The sequence below is a fragment of the Schistocerca gregaria genome, chromosome 3, assembly GCF_023897955.1.
Source record: "Schistocerca gregaria isolate iqSchGreg1 chromosome 3, iqSchGreg1.2, whole genome shotgun sequence".
Taxonomy (NCBI): domain Eukaryota; kingdom Metazoa; phylum Arthropoda; class Insecta; order Orthoptera; family Acrididae; genus Schistocerca; species Schistocerca gregaria.
The window spans coordinates 626,429,483-626,449,887 of NC_064922.1; positions in this window are offsets into that span (position 1 = coordinate 626,429,483).

Here is a 20,405-nt window from a genome sequence, read left to right on the forward strand (position 1 = left end):
TGCTGCCACAAAAGTCTTTGGGCATCTACCAAACAGCATCAAAAGCCTGACAGATAGCCAACTAACATTTAAAAATAAATTAAAAGAATTTCTAGATGACAACTCCTTCTACTCATTGGCTGAATTTTTAGATATAAACTAAGTAAAAAAAAAACAAAAAAGAACTTAATCATTAGTGTCATGCAGTATTTTGTGTAATGTAATTTCTTGTACAGACATCTTTTATTAACCTGACACGTTCCACATCATTACGAAGTGTCGTATTCATGATCTATGGAACAAGTATTAATCTAATCTAATCTAAATCGTCCGCGGTCCGGTAGTATACGTCGGACCCGCGTGTCGCCACTATCAGTGATTGCAGACCGAGCGCCGCCACACGGCAGGTCTAGTCTAGAGACACTTCCTAGCACTCGTCCCAGTTGTACAGCCGACTTTGTTAGCGATGGTTCACTGACTTCTACGCTCTCATTTGCCGAGACGATAGCTAGCATAGCCTTCAGCTACATTATTTGCTAAGACCTAGCAAGGCACCAGTATCCGTACTATTGATATTGTGAATCATGTACCATAAAGAGCGACGTTCTTCATTAATGGATTAAAGTTAAGTATTCCACCAGCTACGTCCGTTTTTCTCAATTCTAATTCCCTTGTCGTGTTCCAGCCTGCGTGAGCTAAAACGCGAGCATTTCGGCCTCCTTTAGTTATACGGGTTGGCTCTCCTGCCAACCACAACACCTTCTGCTGTGGTTTTAAGGATCGTACTGAACTCAGGTTGTTGCCCTGGCCACCAAATCTCTTGATCTGAACTCTATGGAACACATCAGGGACGCTGTCGGACGTCAGCTCCATGTCGAAAAACCGACTGACCATTACGTTACCAGCCGCCCAGCCACGCGGGATTAGCCGAGCGGTCTGAGGCACTGCAGTCTTGGACTGTCCGGCGGAGGTTCGAGTCCTCCCTCGGGCATGGGTGCATGTGTTTGTCCTTAGGATAATTTAGGTTAAGTAGTGTGTAAGCTTAGGGACTGATGACCTTAGCAGTTAAGTCCCATAAGATTTCACACACACATAAATACATTGCGTTACCATACATGCACGCAGAATGCCAAAAGGACACTGCCAAGAGGCTGCTGTACTGCGTTCCAAATGTAGATCGACAAGCTGTTAATCAGGCAATCATAATGTCACGATTTACGGTGTTTGCGGCATGTCTGTGGTGTCTACGTGATCAGCTAAATTACACGTTCACAGATGGACGATGACCCGGAGAATGGCTGCCATGCTGTTGGTACACACTACTGCCGTAAGATATCCTGGGAGCGGAAGGACCGGGCCAAATACGGTTTGAACATCATTCCTATCAAGATTTTTTACAAACGCTCCTCAGCAAAATAGCTTTATCAATTAGGCCAACAGGATCTTGATATATTCAGACAAAAAACATTTTAGAACAATTATTCATAGTCGATCAACGATGTTATCAATATTTCCATGAGATCAAATAACAAAAGGTTATAGCGTTAATTCAGATACTTGCTCTCAACTCTCCAAAACTCATTCACGGGAACACAAAGCATGAAAATTTAAATTTACAACAAATGTCATTCTCTTTCCAAAATATACAAATCTTGTGTGCCATTGATTACTATTGTTGAAATATTTACAGCAAATTTTAATAAGAGAAGCTATAAAATATTTCATTAATTGAAGTTACATAAGAAACTCTTCAAAGGTCCTATGAAAACATTCTTCAAATAAGTAGGCCTCAAACATCTTTAGAATGTGTTTGACTAAAACACAACAAATAAACTAGGTTTTTCATAAGGAGGAGTGCATTAAAAGGAACAAAAAGCAATAACGCAACAGGTCAAGCCAACCACCACATTATCACCTGATAATAAAGAAGTTCAGCGGCCAAACGAGATTCAGCTTTAAATCACGCCACGAGACCGGAAACGGTGGTACGGAGCCGGAAAACATTGGTGGAAGGAAGTAGCGAACGGTTGGCTGACGAACCTCACCTACGTAAACACAAGCTTGGCTTGAATGTAGAAGCCGCCAATATACAAGCAACAAGATTTGGTCTGGTGAGGCGCAAAAGCTTTCAGGCTTTAAATTGCTAAATAAAAGACTTGGCGATTTAATACACAACGTACTAGGCAAGAAAAATGTTTTCCCCGGTTGCCTTATTCGCAGAGTCTCTACCCATAAAATTCCTCAAATAGACTAAATCTCCGATCTGAATGTTCCCCCGCCGTCGGCCTTGGTTGTATCGCATCGCTTCCCTTTTATGGACTCTGAATATTTGCCTTGCCTCTGCACCAGTACTCCGTGAGTAATCCAGGACGAAAGTCATTGGGCAACAAATAATGTGTGGATAAATCTATCATAAAGGGAAATTATGGGGATAGGCAAACTAGAGAGAAGAAGGGGTAGCTCTACGCGCCTCATGTCTGGTGGTATTAAGGATGAATGGTAAAGAAATATCCCATTTAGTTTGAACCTCAGAGTGAAACACAAACAGTGATACCTTCAGATTACGATTATCCCGCCCCGCGAAACGAAGGTTGGAGGTAATTAAACGTCGCGTGACGCGTTCAATCTCTGATCGGAAACGTAAGTTCTTTAACTCCATCGAACAAGACGCGTTATCACTAACAATGACCATCGAAGGACCGAACCAAGAGAAAAACTTACTCAAGTGCCTATTACTTTGACCGCCAGTAATACCACTCTAAGAGAGCAACCATCTGAACCGAGAAAAACACCAGCCACCACAAATATATAGCACTACCCACTTTGGGTCCACAGGAGGGAACCAACGTAATCAATAAAAATTCTCTCTATGGGGACCTCTGTCCCATTGGATTGAAGCAACCAGCTACGACCATGGGAATTTGGCTTAGCCATCTTGCATTCCCGACACTGACTCACCTTTTTCTAACATCATCAAACAGACTGGGCCAAGTTACGGACTCACGGATCTTGTGAATGGTTGTGTACACCCCCAGATAACCCGTCATAACAGAATCATGATAACATTTGAAAACAGCCGGAGCAATCACGGTAGGCAGTCGGATTTTAAGCTCTTCGTTGCTGGGTCTTGGCGGCAGAGAATATCCAAAATACGTACCCAGGAACTTGCTGACCGGCTGTCAACTGTTCCCTAATTGAGGCAAGCTTGAAGGTCTGTTCTTGTTTCACAAGGTCAACAAACAATACCGGAAACTTGGTAAGGACTGAATTAACAAGACCTCCTACCACCTCGGCATCATGAGGCGAAGAACCCTCCTCCTCTAGCTCATCGTACATTCTGTTCAGTGTATCTGCTACAACCTTATCGCACCACCTAATGAGGGGCAAGTTGAAGCGGAAGGCGGAAATTCGGGCAGCAGTTGGTTCAAATGGCTATGGGACTCAACATCTGAGGTCATCAGTCCCCTAGAACTTAGAACTACTTAAATCTAACTAACCTAGAACATCACACACGTCCATGCCCGAGGCAGGATTCGAACCTGCGACCGTAGCGGTCACGCTGTTCCAAACTGAAGCGTCTAGAACCGCACGGCCACACCGGCCGGCAATTCTGGCAGCCCACCTGGCAATACGCCCAGTTTTATTCGCGTGAACCAGAACCCAACTAAGGGCCTGGTCGCACGTCTCCGGTACGAATTCCCGGTATTCGAGATAGTATTTAAATTTCTCTAACGCGAAGAGGACAGCCTGCGCTTCCACTCACAAGCAGAGTGATACTTCTCAGCTTGAGACAGGCACCTAGTAGCATAGGCTAATGGCCTCGACACTTGTTTCCTGAAGCAACGCGGTGGCAATCTCTGAGCGCGTCGGTTTGTACCACGAACGGTTGTCTGAAGTCAGGAACAGCCAGAACAGGGTCATTACTCAAAGCGGATTTCCAATCGTCTGTGGTCCAACTTACATGGTCACTATCCAAGGAGAGGCGTTGCAGGCGATGTCTTGGTGTTAGCAAAGGCTCTCGCAGCGGCCGTCTTTTGCCAAAGCCCATTAACTCCAAATTTTGGCGCCTCTTCCTAATGGACAAGGTTGTCATACGTCACACATTGATTTCCGCAGTTATTTCACCCAGTGTTGCTTGTCTGTTAGCGCTGTCAACGCTACACAAAAACCGCTGCTCTTGGTGGTTAAGAGAAGTCCGTCGGCCACTGGGTGATCTGTGGTGAGACATACCGCCTGAAATGTGGTATTCTTGGCACATTATTGACCTGCTGGATGTCGGAATATTGAATTCCCTAATAATTTACGAAACAGTATGTCCCTTACGCCTAGCTCTAATTACCACTCCCCGTTCAAAGTCTGTTAATATAGATTAAGTGGCCATAATCACGTGAGAAACATTTTCATAAGAATCACTTGGGTATAAATGACAGGCCCGTCGTTGCACTGCTGTTTTATAACTTGTTTACGCGATACTACGGCCATCTGTACGTGTGTATATCGCTGTCCCATGACATTTACACCGAAGTGTAGACAGCACATAGTACGTAATTTTTGAAGCTGCACTTGAGCCTCCATGACATTTCGACATTCTCACTAAACTGCTACTGAAAAGTTATTTTCTCGAAGCAGTTCGATACTGTAAATACGTGTTTTCCGAAACTTCTTATGAAGATGTGAAATTATCGAACAGTTAGTATGAATATGACGGAAATCGAAACAAAAATACCGATACTTACTAATGTCACTCCTGTCGCCGTTACCTGGGAGGCAACACATTCTCTGAAGCTATCGTCAGAGCCTGTGCATAATATGATGATAAGGTCTGAGTCCCACTGACTATGTGTGGTAAAATATGAGCAGGTGTTTGGCGCCTGTCTGAATTAACTGTAAAGCCCATTGCTAACTTGTGAAAATAGCATAGAACAATACATCTCAAGGTAACACGATAATCAAATCAGTGTTCATGGGTTTATAATCCTGTGAGCATTGGATGAGGATGGGCAAAGGAAGGGGGGGGGGGGGGGGGAAGCACGGTAGGAGTGGAAGAGGATGAAGTTGTAGCAGTGGTGGAAGTAACAGTAGCAGAAGAAAAAGGAGGAGGAGTAGGGTTAGGAGGAGGGAATGGATTGAAGACCATTAAAATGAGAAGGAGGCAGAGATAAATGAGAGGGACTCTTGAGGTGATCTGGATTAGAAATCGCGAGCAACAGTTCCATAGGACCTATCTTCTTGGTAGAGACATACTTGTTTCTCGTTTTAGGCTGATAAATGGAGTCACTATCGTTATTCCAACAGAGAAAAAGGGATCGTGTGGTGACTATAAAATGTGTTGATCCTTGTTTTAAACTGCGTAACAAAAAAATAATTATTGATACATATACCTTCAACTTAATTTTAAAGACATGGTGATGTCAATAAATGATTAAACAGGCAAAGCAGCATTGAAAATTTAACAAAAAATGTCGGCCGGAAGGGCACTACAGGGCAAAAGTCGGACTTTAACTTGCTGACAGTTACCCTTGTTACGTCACTGTCAATGAATTAATCATGTATAATATGAAAGCTACACTAATAAGCCGAAACATTATCACCATCTGATTAACAGGGTGCTGTTAGACCTGTGCAATGCAGTGAAACAGCGATTCTGGATGATAAAGATTCGTGGTAGGTTTCCATAGGTGTACAGCATCAGATGTTTACACACAGGTCACGCAAAAACCGTAAAATGAGGGTCGGTGGTTTGTGGGAATGGAGCTGCTACTCGATAGCGCCCCATCAGGATCAGATCAGAAGAATTTGGTTGCCAAGACGTTAACGTGAGTTCACTGTCTTGCTCGTAAAACGAGTGTAACACGATTCTCCCCCCTGTAACACGGGCAGTTATTCTGCTGGAAGTTGTCTTCACCGTCAGTGAAGGTACCAAGCATGAAGGGACGTAGGTGGTCTGAGTTAATGTCTACGTAATCCACAGTTATCATGGTGCCTCCGATTCTACCACGGGTACCGTTAATGGCATTGTAAACGCTCCCCACTGCATAACTACGGCTTCACTGGACTGTATCCCTCACGAGGTCCATGTTTCGAGCAGCCGTTCTCCTGGATAGCGGCGTTTGCGAACACGACCATCGAACTCGTGTAATAAGAAATGTGATTCATCCGATCAGGCGACACGTTTCCACTGAGCCACGGTAAAATCTCTATGGCCTGGTGCGCACTGCTATCTTAACTGACGATGTCGTTAGGTCAATATGGGAGTACGCAGAGGCTGTTTGCTGTGGAGATCCATGTTCGACAATGTCTGCTGAACGGTGTGCTCCGAGGCACTTTTGCGTGCGCCAAAACTGCACTTGGTCGTTAGATCCGCCGCAGATGCAGCGTATCCTGCTTTAGGGAGCGGTCAACCCTCAACCTCTACGTTCTGTGATGACGCATGAGCGTTCAGCACCTATTTGGCAACTCCTGTTTTCACATTCACCCATTTCGTATAGATGGCACCTACAGTACCATGGGAACAATACATTAGGCAAGAAACTCAGACACAGCACTAGCAGAACCAACCATATTGCAACATCAGGGGGACATAGAATAGAATGTGGAACAAGCACAAAATGTTATATTGGACAAACTGGGCGGTCATTCAACGACTGGTTTAAATGACATGTTAACCAGACTGAAAGGACTATCTCTACATTCAGTAAACATTTAAGAGAAAACAAATATACGGTGTGCAACGTAGATTCATCCCTTACAATACTGCATACAGTGCCTAAAAGTAGAATCTTGAACATTCTTGAAGAAACGGTAATTTACAGCTATATTAAAAACAGTCCTGACGACTTACTTAATGATCAGACTTTTAGATACTTTCCACTCTATTTTTTGTGCAAATGACAGAAGGTAACGTATCACAAGGAACTGATGTTCGTTTACTGCCCTAACATTTTGTAGAGGTATAGGCATACACTGATTTCATAATATGTGTGGTGATTACGACCTTTTTATTTTCTAACATGGAAGAATCATATGGGCTACCATTTTTCATTTTCATCTTTATTTCATTTATTTTTAGACACTCTTAAGCGATGTATTTCGCCAGCTCTTGATAAATACTATGTAATAAATTCTACCGGAGCTTCCTATGTTTTCTATGGTAAGTTTTATACGTGACAAGGTAGGAAGATCAACTGCACTTCCACCCGTTTTAATTTTGTACATTAATTTTATCCTCTATATTTCATATTGTCCTGAGACAATGTCTTGTCATGTCTAAATCCATTTTAGCAGCGCATTATATTATTGCATAATTACTTTTTTACGCTTTTATCGAAAGCAATTGAAGCACTTTGGAATTCATTATGATATGCTTTTACACATCTGCATTCTCCATATTAGGGCATAGTAAAAAGACAGCCTGTATTTAAGTCGTAACGCCTTGTGATGTATTGTGTCCAAATTTGTTATGCTGCACTGTTGGCTGCATCACAAGCGCGCATTTTACGATGCGACTTCTAAGCTTTTCATCAGTTTCAATGTACACGCGAACAATCGTTTACTCCGAACACGCAAGCGCAAGGGCACGTGGCATTCCATAGCTGTCTCGAAGCCTGTTTTGCATAGCGCCCTATTGCCACGCACAGTATACTTTAACCACGGCGGCATGCGAACAGTTGCAGCCGTTTCCGAAATGCTTCTACTCTTAGCCCGAAAGCGAACGATCACGCTCTTTGGAACGTCTGATAAATCGACGTGAAGTTTTTTGCGTTCTCCTGACACGCCTCATACATATTTCTTTTCTAGTGCTGCCAGCTGTCGTCTGTGAGCGGTTATTGCATAGGCGGACCTCGCAAAGCCCCCAGGAAGCTATCATTCTCGCGGTTAACAGTGTTCTTAGTGTTTTGGCTCGCCACTGTACACAGCACGTTAATAAAATATAGATCTCAGTAACAATGGTTCACAGCGCTCACATTTAGTTTTCCAATAGTGTAAGTACTGATATACTTTGTTTCCTTTAGTTCAGTAAACAGTCGGTAAGAGATCCGTAGCCTAAAGGCGGCTACTGCCCTGCCCACCGCAATGTCGGCGTGTTCGCCCTGCTGCGCAGAGCCGCTGAGGTTTCAGCGCGCGCCGACAGGCCGGTGCCAGGACGCCCAAATTTGGCACCGGCGCGGCAGAGCCCAGCCGCCCCCTCCCCGGCCCCCTCCGCCACCGCCCCCGCCGCCCCCGCGACGGCGGCCGCCGCCGCCACACCTCGCGTCTCGCGTTACGCGACAGCCGGACACCGGCCGCCCTCACGCGTTACTCGGCTCGCCGGACACGCTGCACGGGCCTCCCTGTGTTCCCACCGGGCAGCCCGCCAGCGCCACAGGTAGCCGCCACCGCGTGCTCTTGTGCTCCCGTGTTCTGCGCAAACGCTTGTTACTACTAGACACTTATTGTCGACGGGATATTTGAAGCATGCATAGCTCGACTAACCGCACTGTACGCGTTCCGATGCCGGCTTAACTTTGGGAGGTTGTTTTTGTCAGTAAAACACATGGAGCTATTAGTTATCAGTGTATAAAACACGTAGCGCTGAGCATCAACATTTACAGTTTGTAACATATGAAGGACCAGGGCAAAGAACCAGTAAGTCAACACTTATGAACATTAAATGAAACGCCGGCCGGGGTGACCGAGCGATTCTAGGGGCTACAGTCTGGAACCGCGCGACCGCTACGGTCGCAGGTTCGAATCCTGCCTCGGGCATGGATGTGTGTGATGTCCTTAGGTTAGTTAGGTTTAAGTAGTTCTAAGTTCTAGGGGACTGAAGACCTCAGAAGTTAAGTCCCATAGTGCTCAGAGCCATTTAAACCATTATTAAATGAAACAATAAGTTCACTATTACCAGACAGCTGATTTACCTCCACGGTGCGTTTCAAAGGTTTAAACCTCCATCATCACGTGAATTTACATTTGTTAGCATGACACGTGTGTGAGTGTTGTGTAACGATTTTTTGGAGGACCTTGTGGCACTGTCTCCTGTGGTCCCAGTTTCCCTCCACTGCTGTAACATATCACATGTATACTGTCATACTTGTTTACAAAATGTTATAGTACAGCGTGTATTATAATTTATGGCGTAAACGCATACAATTGAAAGTACACGATACTAAAAGCAAAAAAGCCTCAGTATACATAGGCTCGAAAATGCCTACCTTAAGAGGTTCGAGCAATTTTTCATCTTCCATAGTGTGAAACAAATCTCTTCTACTGCCAGCTTTTTGTTTTCCATATTTTGGGGAGTGTCAATATGGACCAAAACAAGAAAAAATGTCCAGTAAACATGTGCTCTAAAACGCATTCCTTAAAAGTTATGAGCGTTTGCTGATTAGAAGAGTTATGTTTCAACGTGGCGAAGATGAAAAACTGCTCATAGCTCTTAACGTATGAAGTTTAGAGCACATGTTTGCTGGGCATTTTTTTCTTGTTTTGGCCCATACTGCCACTTCCCAAAATATGGAAAGCAAAGAGCATGCAGTAGAAGACATTTGTTTCACAGTATGGAATATGAAAAATTGCTCGTAGCTCTTAAGATACTCATCTTCGACCCTATGTTTACTGAGACTTTTTTGCTTCTAGTATCGTGTAATTTCAACTGTATGCGATTACGCCATTAATTATGATACACCCTGCATACTTGTGTTACGGTAAGGAACCTTTGACCGTTGGAGATAGTGCCACAAGTACCTCCAAAAAATCGTAACAAAACTCACACACACACACACACACACACACACACACACACACACACTTCATACTAAAAAAATGTAAATCCACCAGATGATGAAGGTTTAAACCTTTGAAAGGGGCTATTTCGCTCAAGCGGCTTATCCGCCTCAAATTATAAATGTGGGGAACGGTGCCCTAGTTCCTCAAGGAGTCGAGATCGTTCGCCCGTCACTGTGTTCAAATGGTTCAAATGGCTCTGAGCACTGTGGGACTCAACTTCTGAGGTCATTAGTCCCCTAGAACTTAGAACTACTTAAACCTAACTAACCTAAGGACATTACACACATCCATGCCCGAGGCAGGATTCGAACCTGCGACCGTAACGGTCTCGCGGTTCCAGACTGCGGTGCCTAGAACCGCACGGCCCTTCGGCCGGCTCGTCAGTGTGGGCCAGCATCTCGGTGACGTCGTATGTGATTGTAGTAAGACTGCTTTCTGTTACATTGCTGACATAACCGAAAAGCTGACTCTAGAGGTAAGAGAATATTGAAGGATTATTGTCGTAGTTAAAGATGATGAAGTCTCATACTCCTCGACAGAGCGTAGGGGACGATGCGGGAGACCCGCACCGCTGTACTAGGCAAGGTTCTAGTGGAGCTGGTTTGCCATTGCCTTCCTCTGACCGTAATGGGTTCAAAATGGTTCAAATGGATCTGTGCACTATGGGACTTAACCACAGTCCCCTAGAACGAGAAATACTTAAACCTAACTAACCTAAGGGCACCACACACATCCATACGCGGGGCAGGATTCGAACCTGCGACCGTAGCGGTCACGCGGTTCCAGAGAGTAGCGCCTAGAAGCGCTCGGCCACTCTAGCCGGCTGACCATAATGGGGATGAATGATCCTGATGAAGACGACTCAACAACACCTAGTCATCTCGAGGCAGGTGAAAATCCCTGACCCCGCCGGGAATCGAACCCGGAACCCCGTACTCGGGGTAGCGAGAACGCTGCCGCGAGACCACGAGCTGCGGAAAATAGTTAAAGAATACAACCTAATAAATTAAGGTGTGCCATGAACCACAATGTGAAATTTCAAACTTTTATTCTCACTTGTATAAGAACACAGGTTGCTAAGTGTGTGTGTGTGTCAACAAGTATTACTGACTTTTTCCACAGAGGTCTGATTTCCCGCGTCTTTCGAAATGTCTGCACAATGGGACATTTCTCCCCTTACACCTGGAGCTATTTTCGCCCATTCAAATTATTGGTTTAATTGGTGTTTTACTGTGAAATTCTAGATAACACTTGTTCTTAGATTATCTTCAGATGTTCCGTACATACCAAAGGAAAAGGGAAGTGCTTCATGGTCCGAGGAAGATATGAGACAAGCAGTTAACAAGTACTATAGACAGCTCCTCCGGGCAAACTGCCAGAAATATGCTGCATGGTCACACGAATGTGTGTGGGTGCAAAAAGACGATAAAACTTTACTTGTGGTGATTGCTTGTCACTTTGACACTGAAATACACTGGGCGCCATAGCCTCTTGACTGGGTGGAGTAGCACCACCAGTTATATATACTGTGACTTCTGCCTTCTTTAGTTTCTTCTTTTAATACTTTGCTCTTGTAAAGGAATTTCTAGCTTTTATACACTGAAGAGTGAAAGAAATGTTATAGGCATCCGTAATCAAATACAGAGATACGTAAACTGGCAGAACACGGCACTGCGATCGCCAACATCTATTTAAGATAACAAGCGTCTGGCGCAGTTGTTAGATCGGTTACTGGTGCTGCAATGGCAGGTTATCAAAATTTAAGTGAGTTTGAACGTCGTGTTACGGTGGGCGCACGAGCGCTGGGACACAGCATTGCGGAGGTAGCGATGAATTGGGGATTTTCCCGTAGGACCATTTCACGAGTGTACCATGAATATGAGGAATCTGGTAAAACAGCAAATCTCCGACATCGCTGCGGCCGGAAAAAGATCCTGCAAGAACGGGACCAACGATGACTAAAGAGAATCGTTCAAAGTGACAGAAGGGCAACCCCTCCGCAAACTGCTGCAGATTTCAATGCTAGGCTAAGTATCAGCATGTGAACCATTCAACGAAACATCATTGGTATGGCCTTTCGGAGCCGAAGGCTTTATGCCTCACCTGGCCCTGTCAGCACCTAATTGGGCTGTTGATGACTGGAAACATGTTGCCTGGTCAAACGAGTTTCGTTTCAAATTATATCGAATGAATGGACGTGTGCGGGTATGGAGACAACCTCATGAATCAGAGAACCCTACATGCTAGCAGGGGAATGTTCAAGCTGATGGAGGCTCTGTAATGGTGTGGGGTGTGTGCAGTCGGAGTGATATGGGACCCCTGATAGGTGTAGATACGACTCTGACAGGTGGCACGTACAATACGTCCTGTCTGATTGCCTGCATCCATTCATATCAATTTTGAATTGCGACGGACTTAGGCAATTTCAGCAGGACCATGCTACACCCTATACGTCCGGAATTGCTACAGAGGGGCTCCGCTGGCCACCAAACCCCCAGACATGACATTATTGAGCATATCTGGGATGCCTTGCAGCGTGCTGTTCGGAAGAGATCTCCAACCCCTCCTACTCTTACGGATTTATGGACAGCCGTGCAGGATACATGGTGTCAATTCCCTCCAGCATTACTTCAGACATTAGTCGAGTTCATGCCACGTCGATTTACGGAACTTCTGCGTGCTCGCGGGTGCCCTAAACGATATTAGGCAGGTGTACCAGTTTCTTTGTTTCTTCAGTGCAATTTCAGTATAACCCAGTTCACCAAAAAATGCTAATTACAAATTTTATTTGCTGTCAGTGCTTATTTATGGAAATGATGGTTCAAGTGGCTCTGAGCACTATGGGACTTAACATCTGTGGTCATCAGTCCCCTAGAACTTAGAACTACTTAAACCTAACTAACCTAAGGACATCACACACATCCATGCCCGAGGCAGAATTCGAACCCGCGACCGTAGCTCTCACGCGGTTCCAGACTGAAGCGCCTGGAACCGCACGGTCACTGGAAACGATGGACCAATCACAAGTGCGCCCTCAAAGGACAGCGCCAAACTGTTAAGCTAGCTCCCTGGGCAGTCTACGATAGATTTTCGAGGTGGCAACACAAGAATGTGTGAAGTGCATCTCCCAGTAAAGACGGAATTAATTATTAAAACTGCGTCGGAAAACATAATGTGAGATCTCTTGTTGATTCTGAGATCATGTGAAGCATTTTTGTGACTTTTGTGGGTGTCGGAAACTAATGATTAGCGGCCGGGAATCTTGTTATGAATACTTACGAAGGAATACCTCTAGAAATCGTTTTATTAATTTTGCGATTAATAAAATAAAACAAAATTAGCTGATATCCTAACATTTTGCGATTCTTGTTATGCTTAGCATTAAACCTACCAACATCTAACATTGTTATGCACTATTTATGGCACAAGAGTCAGAGCTTGCGACCGACGGAGAAGAAACCAAACGGGACACAGCTGTGGGAAGACTTGAAGTAAGCAGTCTGAGCTACAATTCAGTTACGAGAAGTGGGAGGGGGGAGGCTGCAAATCACATGTAAAACCACTGTGTGTCCCCGTGTACATACTGTGGTGGACGATAGTTCGAACATTCCCGTGTCTGCTGTGATAGCTTCACAAGTTCATGGGAAATTAGTGTTACCACTAGGGTCACGTGTCGGTATTCATCAATACTTCAGTCTTACTACTAGCGACAAATACTACTAAGGGACAACTATCCTGGCATGTAGGTATCCCAAGGTCCCATAAGAGGATTCTGCTAGACGTTTGGTTATTTACTTCACATAATATTCGTATTGCAGGCTTCTTACAATAAATACGTTTTTACCTCAGAAGTTATCCTGTTATCAGCGAGAGAGATGAAAAGCAGACAGAATTGAGCTTTTTGTTTAATTTATAGGTGTAGAGGTGCTATATATAATTATTATTTGGATGCTTAATTTCTCACCCGGAGTTTCACTTAGTGTGTATCCCTTGAGGTCCCTTTCTGACATATGTATCTGATTTTTATCTGTCTACAAAAGCATAGTACGAGTTTTTCTAAGATTAAGATTTAAACAATATCCTATAAAGCACATGAGAACTATTCAGTTATTCTCATGGTTGTGTCTGATATGGATGTGGTAAGCTCTTTATCATTATTCTTGTATCATTCGCAATCATAACAGTTCTCGAAGGGTCGTCCAATTTCTCTGATGAATCATTTATGTAAATCAAGAACAGGAGTGTGTGAAATACCGAATCTTTAATGTGACTGCTTGTTTCATGTTGTTGAGATTTGATCATATTCATGCAAGGCAGACGCCATTAACGCCATATTTTACTTCTTATAGTATATTTCATGTTCTATGCAATCGAAGGTGTTGGGAAAGTAGCAAATCTGCTACCAGATCTGATTTCGAGAGAGAAGTTGCAGAGAAGTCTTTACCGGCGCTTAAGTGAACTGTTTTTGAATAGCTGTAGAAGGTAGCTCAATACTCTTCTCAGAAATTTCTAAGAACACGGAAAGAAGGGAGAATGGTTTGTAAATTGAGGTGACTTGCTTATTCAGACCTTAATAAACAGATATATTTCAGTGTTCCAGGGAATACACGTAGACTCATCAAGTATATTCCTAGCTAACGCAAGACGACTTTACCCACTCAGCACAAGATTTCAGTGCTTTTCTTGAATCTCCATTTGATCCCATGTGTTAGCCACACTATATCTCCTCTTCCACGGTAATTGTCTCTTATCCCCTTGCAAAGGAAAAAGGCATTCTCACAAGGAGCTGTTGAAATCTCAAGCAATTTATTCAATTTATCGCAGCTTGGCTACCGAGAAAATATTATTCAGTTTTACTGTTCCGAAAGAGACTTTGGTCACAACTAAGTGATTAATAAGTGTTCTGCTACTAATAGCATATTATAAAGATGATGTGTTAATTTATAATAACATTAAACAGGCACGCTTCCTAAAAGTCCCTCAATTCATTCAGCGTACAAAGTACGTTTTTTTGTTAAATTAATCCCTAACTCCCTAAGCAGCGTCGCCGGCCGCTGTGGCCGAGTGGTTCTAGGCGCTTCAGTCTGGAACCGCACGACCGCTACGGTCGCAGATTCGAATCCTGCCTCGGGCATGAATGTGTGTGATGTCCTTAGGTTAGTTAGGTTTAAGTAGTTCTAAGTTCTAGGGGACTGATGACCTCCGATGTTAAGTCCCATAGTGTTCAGAGCCGTTTTGAACCCTAAGCCGCATAAGGACCCTTTCCAGTAGGTTTTGTTGTTGTTGTCTTCAGTCCTGAGACTGGTTTGATGCAGCTCTCCATGCTACTCTATCCTGTGCAAGCTTCTTCATCTCCCAGTACCTACTGCAACCTACATCCTTCTGAATCTGCTTAGTGTACTCATCTCTCGGTCTCCCTCTACGATTTTTACCCTCCACGCTGCCCTCCAATGCTAAATTTGTGATCCCTTGATGCCTCAAAACATGTCCTACCAACCGATCCCTTCTTCTAGTCAAGTTGTACCACAAACTTCTCTTCTCCCCAATCCTATTCAATACCTCCTCATTAGTTACGTGATCTATCCACCTTATCTTCAGTATTTTTCTGTAGCACCACATTTCGAAAGCTTCTATTCTCTTCTTGTCCAAACTAGTTATCGTCCATGTTTCACTTCCATACATGGCTACACTCCAAACAAATACTTTCAGAAACGACTTCCTGATACATAAATCTATATTCGATGTTAACAAATTTCTCTTCTTCAGAAACGCTTTCCTTGCCATTGCCAGTCTACATTTTATATCCTCTCTACTTCGACCATCATCAGTTATTTTACTTCCTAAATAGCAAAACTCCTTTACTACTTTAAGTGTCTCATTTCCTAATCTAATTCCCTCAGCATCACCCGATTTAATTTGACTACATTCCATTATCCTCGTTTTGCTTTTGTTAATGTTCATCTTATATCCTCCTTTCAAGACACTGTCCATTCCGTTCAACTGCTCTTCCAAGTCCTTTGCCGTCTCTGACAGAATTACAATGTCATCGGCGAACCTCAAAGTTTTTACTTCGTCTCCATGAATTTTAATACCTACTCCAAATTTTTCTTTTGTTTCCTTTACTGCTTGCTCAATATACAGATTGAATAACATCGGGGAGAGGCTACAACCCTGTCTCACTCCTTTCCCAACCACTGCTTCCCTTTCATGCCCCTCGACTCTTATGACTGCCATCTGGTTTCTGTACAAATTGTAAATAGCCTTTCGCTCCCTGTATTTTACCCCTGCCAACTTTAGAATTTGAAAGAGAGTATTCCAGTCAACATTGTCAAAAGCTTTCTCTAAGTCTACAAATGCTAGAAACGTAGGTTTGCCTTTTCTTAATCTTTCTTCTAAGATAAGTCGTAAGGTCAGTATTGCCTCAGGTGTTCCAACATTTCTACGGAATTCAAACTGATCCTCCCCGAGGTCCGCATCTACCAGTTTTTCCATTCGTCTGTAAAGAATTCGCGTTAGTATTTTGCAGCTGTGACTTAATAAAACTGATAGTTCGGTAATTTTCACATCTGTCAGCACCTGCTTTCTTTGGGATCGGAATTATTATATTCTTCTTGAAGTCTGAGGGTATTTCGCCTGTCTCATACATCTTGCTCACCAGCTGGTAGAGTTTTGTCATGACTGCCTCTCCCAAGGCCGTCAGTAGTTCTAATGGAATGTTGTCTACTCCGGGGGCCTTGTTTCGACTCAGGTCTTTCAGTGCTCTGTCAAACTCTTCACGCAGTATCGTATCTCCCATTTCGTCTTCATCTACATCCTCTTCCATTTCCATAATATTGTCCTCAAGTACATCGCCCTTGTATAAACCTTCTATATACTCCTTCCACCTTTCTGCCTTCCCTTCTTTGCTTAGAACTGGGTTTCCATCTGAGCTCTTGATATTCATACACGTGGTTCTCTTCTCTCCAAAGGTCTCTTTAATTTTCCTGTAGGCAGTATCTATCTTACCCCTAGTGAGATAAGCCTCTACATCCTTACATTTGTCCTCTAGCCATCCCTGTTTAGCCATTTTGCACTTCCTGTCGATCTCATTTTTGAGACGTTTGTATTCCTTTTTGCCTGCTTCATTTACTGCATTTTTATATTTTCTCCTTTCATCAATTAAATTCAATATTTCTTCTGTTACCCAAGGATTTCTAGCAGCCCTCGTCTTTGTACCTACTTTATCCTCTGCTGCCTTCACTACTACATCCCTCAGAGCTATCCATTCTTCTTCTACTGTATTTCTTTCCCCTATTCCTGTCAATTGTTCCCTTATGCTCTCTCTGAAACTCTGTACAACATCTGGTTCTTTCAGTTTATCCAGGTCCCATCTCCTTAATTTCCCACATTTTTGCAGTTTCTTCAGTTTTAATCTACAGGTCATAACCTATAGATTGTGGTCAGAGTCCACATCTGCCCCTGGAAATGTCTTACAACTTAAAACCTGGTTACTAAATCTCTGTCTTACCATTATATAATCTATCTGATACCTTTTAGTATCTCCAGGGTTCTTCCACGTATACAACCTTCTTTCATGATTCTTAAACCAAGTGTTAGCTATGATTAAGTTGTGCTCTGTGCAAAATTCTACTAGGCGGCTTCCTCTTTCATTTCTCGCCCCAATCCATATTCACCTACTATGTTTCCTTCTCTCCCTTTTCCTACACTCGAATTCCAGTCACCCATTACTATTAAATTTTCGTCTCCCTTCACTATCTGAATAATTTCTTTTATTTCATCGTACATTTCTTCAATTTCTTCATCATCTGCAGAGCTGGTTGGCATATAAACTTGTACTACTGTAGTAGGTGTGGGCTTCGTATCTATCTTGGCCACAATAATGGTTCACTATGCTGTTTGTAGTAGCTTACCCGCATTCCTATTTTCCTATTCATTATTAAACCTACTCCTGCATTACCCCTATTTGATTTTGTGTTTATAACCCTGTAATCACCTGACCAGAAGTCTTGTTCCTCCTGCCACCGAACTTCACTAATTCCCACTATATCTAACTTTAACCTATCCATTTCCCTTTTTATATTTTCTAACCTACCTGCCCGATTAAGGGATCTGACATTCCACGCTCCGATCCGTAGAACGCCAGTTTTCTTTCTCCTGATAACGACATCCTCCTGAGTAGTCCCCGCCCGGTGATCCGAATGGGGGACTATTTTACCTCCGGAATATTTTACCCAAGAGGATGCCATCATCAATTAATCATACAGTAAAGCTGCATGTCCTCGGGAAAAATTACGGCTGTAGTTTCCCCTTGCTTTCAGCCGTTCGCAGTACCAGCACAGCAAGGCCGTTTTGGTTAATGTTGCAAGGCCAGATCAGTCAATCATCCAGACTGTTGCCCCTGCAACTACTGAAAAGGCTGCTGCCCCTCTTCAGGAACCACACGTTTGTCTGGCCTCTCAACAGATACCCCTCCGTTGTGGTTGCACCTACGGTACGGCCATCTGTATCGCTGAGGCACGCAAGCCTCCCCACCAACGGCAAGGTCCATGGTTCATGGGGGGAGGTTCCAGTAGGTACTGATCTGAAAAATGATGTTTGGAATTGAAAGTTTCAAGCATTACTGACTGGTCTCCTGCCACTCATCTTCCACAGCGCGGTTCTGTCAGCTTGTTCAGTTAGTCCTTCATTTAATGCCGCTTTACAGATTTAGTGCCACAAAAATGAATCGTTTGCAAACAGAGTGCGTTTGAAGTGTTTTATTCGAACCTAAGGAACATGAGACGTAGCTCTAGAGGCAAACTAGCAAACAGTATAAAGAAACTTTGCTCTATGCCGTTGTATACGAATTAGTCTTTCAGCTCTTATTCCATTATTATAAATAATTAATAATCAGTGACTGTCACACCTAAAAACTCAAATTTCATCCTGCCATAATGGTTGTCCTATCAAAAACAGAGCTAAAGAGCTAACTTCAGTATAAATTTCAATCTCTTTAAAGACTTGGTATAAGCGAACCACTGACCTTCAAAATGATGATTAAAAGAATAATCTTTTAGACCTTGGTAAAAATTTATAGTTATAGAATTGCAGTCTAAAATCATAATTAAATATAATACCTATTTCACTGTGAAAAGGAAAAAAGTTGTGGTGTGTGGTTTAGTACAAAGTATGAAGTGGCAAAAACGACAAGACTAATCAAAAGCTGACATGGTATGATGTCAACCTTCTTTGTAATACTCTCCTACATAGAGTCATAGTGAATACTAACATTTATTTAATAGTTCTAAAAGAAATACGCTTTGTGATGCATGGAACTCACTCAAACGGTGCCGCGTCTTCTTGTCATAACAATATGTGATAGGTAACATAATTAATAGCTAATCAATTCAAATACTAATTTTCGTCCATATACAAGTTTCACTTGATACACACACACACACACACACACACACACACACACACACACACACACACACACACATACACATACACACACACGAGCGTCTGCGCATACGCCCACTTTTCCATTAACAAACAAACTGCGAGAGAAAGAGACGATGTACGAATGACTGAAAAGTGTGCCAAAAGGAGAAGCACATAAACACTAAAAATTTATAAGTTTCACGGTATAATAAAGAAATATAAAAATCTTATCGGGCACTAAGTGGCAGAGGCTACCGATAGGATTCGGCCCATCAGAGACTGCAATTAACACACATCTTTGCCATCTGTTACTTCTTAAAACCGTTAGAGACACTTACTAGACGCATTGTAAGGAAATTTGCTCAAGGCAACAAACGTCTTCCAATGAAAAATGTAGACACGCTGTGCTAAGTACTGTACGTTTCTCCTACTGTTTCTATACAAGAGGATAAAAATATGTGTATTCGTACGGAATGGTTTTCAATTGTACAATGAGTCACGAAGTATGTTCTCTCACCCAATAATCTATTTCACAAATTTTCTTTCCATTCAATAGCTCCTTTTCCTCCCTCGCTGTATGAACACTACTTTTGTCATTCTTGAAAATGGCCACAGTGTAGTCGGCAAGTGTAGTCCACTACTGCCACACAGACCTCCAAATTTTTGGAAAAAAAATTAGAGTTTTACGTTCTATCGCCGTTGTAATTTACAGTTCAAGCAACTATAATCTGTGGACTCAGACCAAATTATGAAACCAATTCCCCTGCCACAACGAAGTAAATGTAATAAATAAAACGAGACTACAAAAAAAAGATATCGCCGAAGGGAAAATAAGCCTTGCCTGCAGTAAGAGTAAATGTAATTACGTGGCTAGAGAAGCAACGAAATTTACGAATTTCGGATGCCTACAGGGCGTGTTAGTCTGGAAACAGCCCACAGTCTTGGTGAAGCCGTTCTTCGCCCATGAGTAAGGATCATCAATATGTGAAAGAGAGTTCTTGCAGTTGTAAAACAGGAGAACGGGATTGGAAGAGTAAAACATGAGGTGTGTTTTGGATTGTTAAGCAGAATCGATTGTTCACTACGACCGACGTCCCCATTTGGGCTAGTTATCTATTTCTCATTGTGTTTATACTTACAAAGGTTCTACCAGATGAAACATCAGTGTCTGTATTCGCATTTTTTGAAGTATCCACTATTCTGTATATCGTTCAGACACTATATAAATATATCTC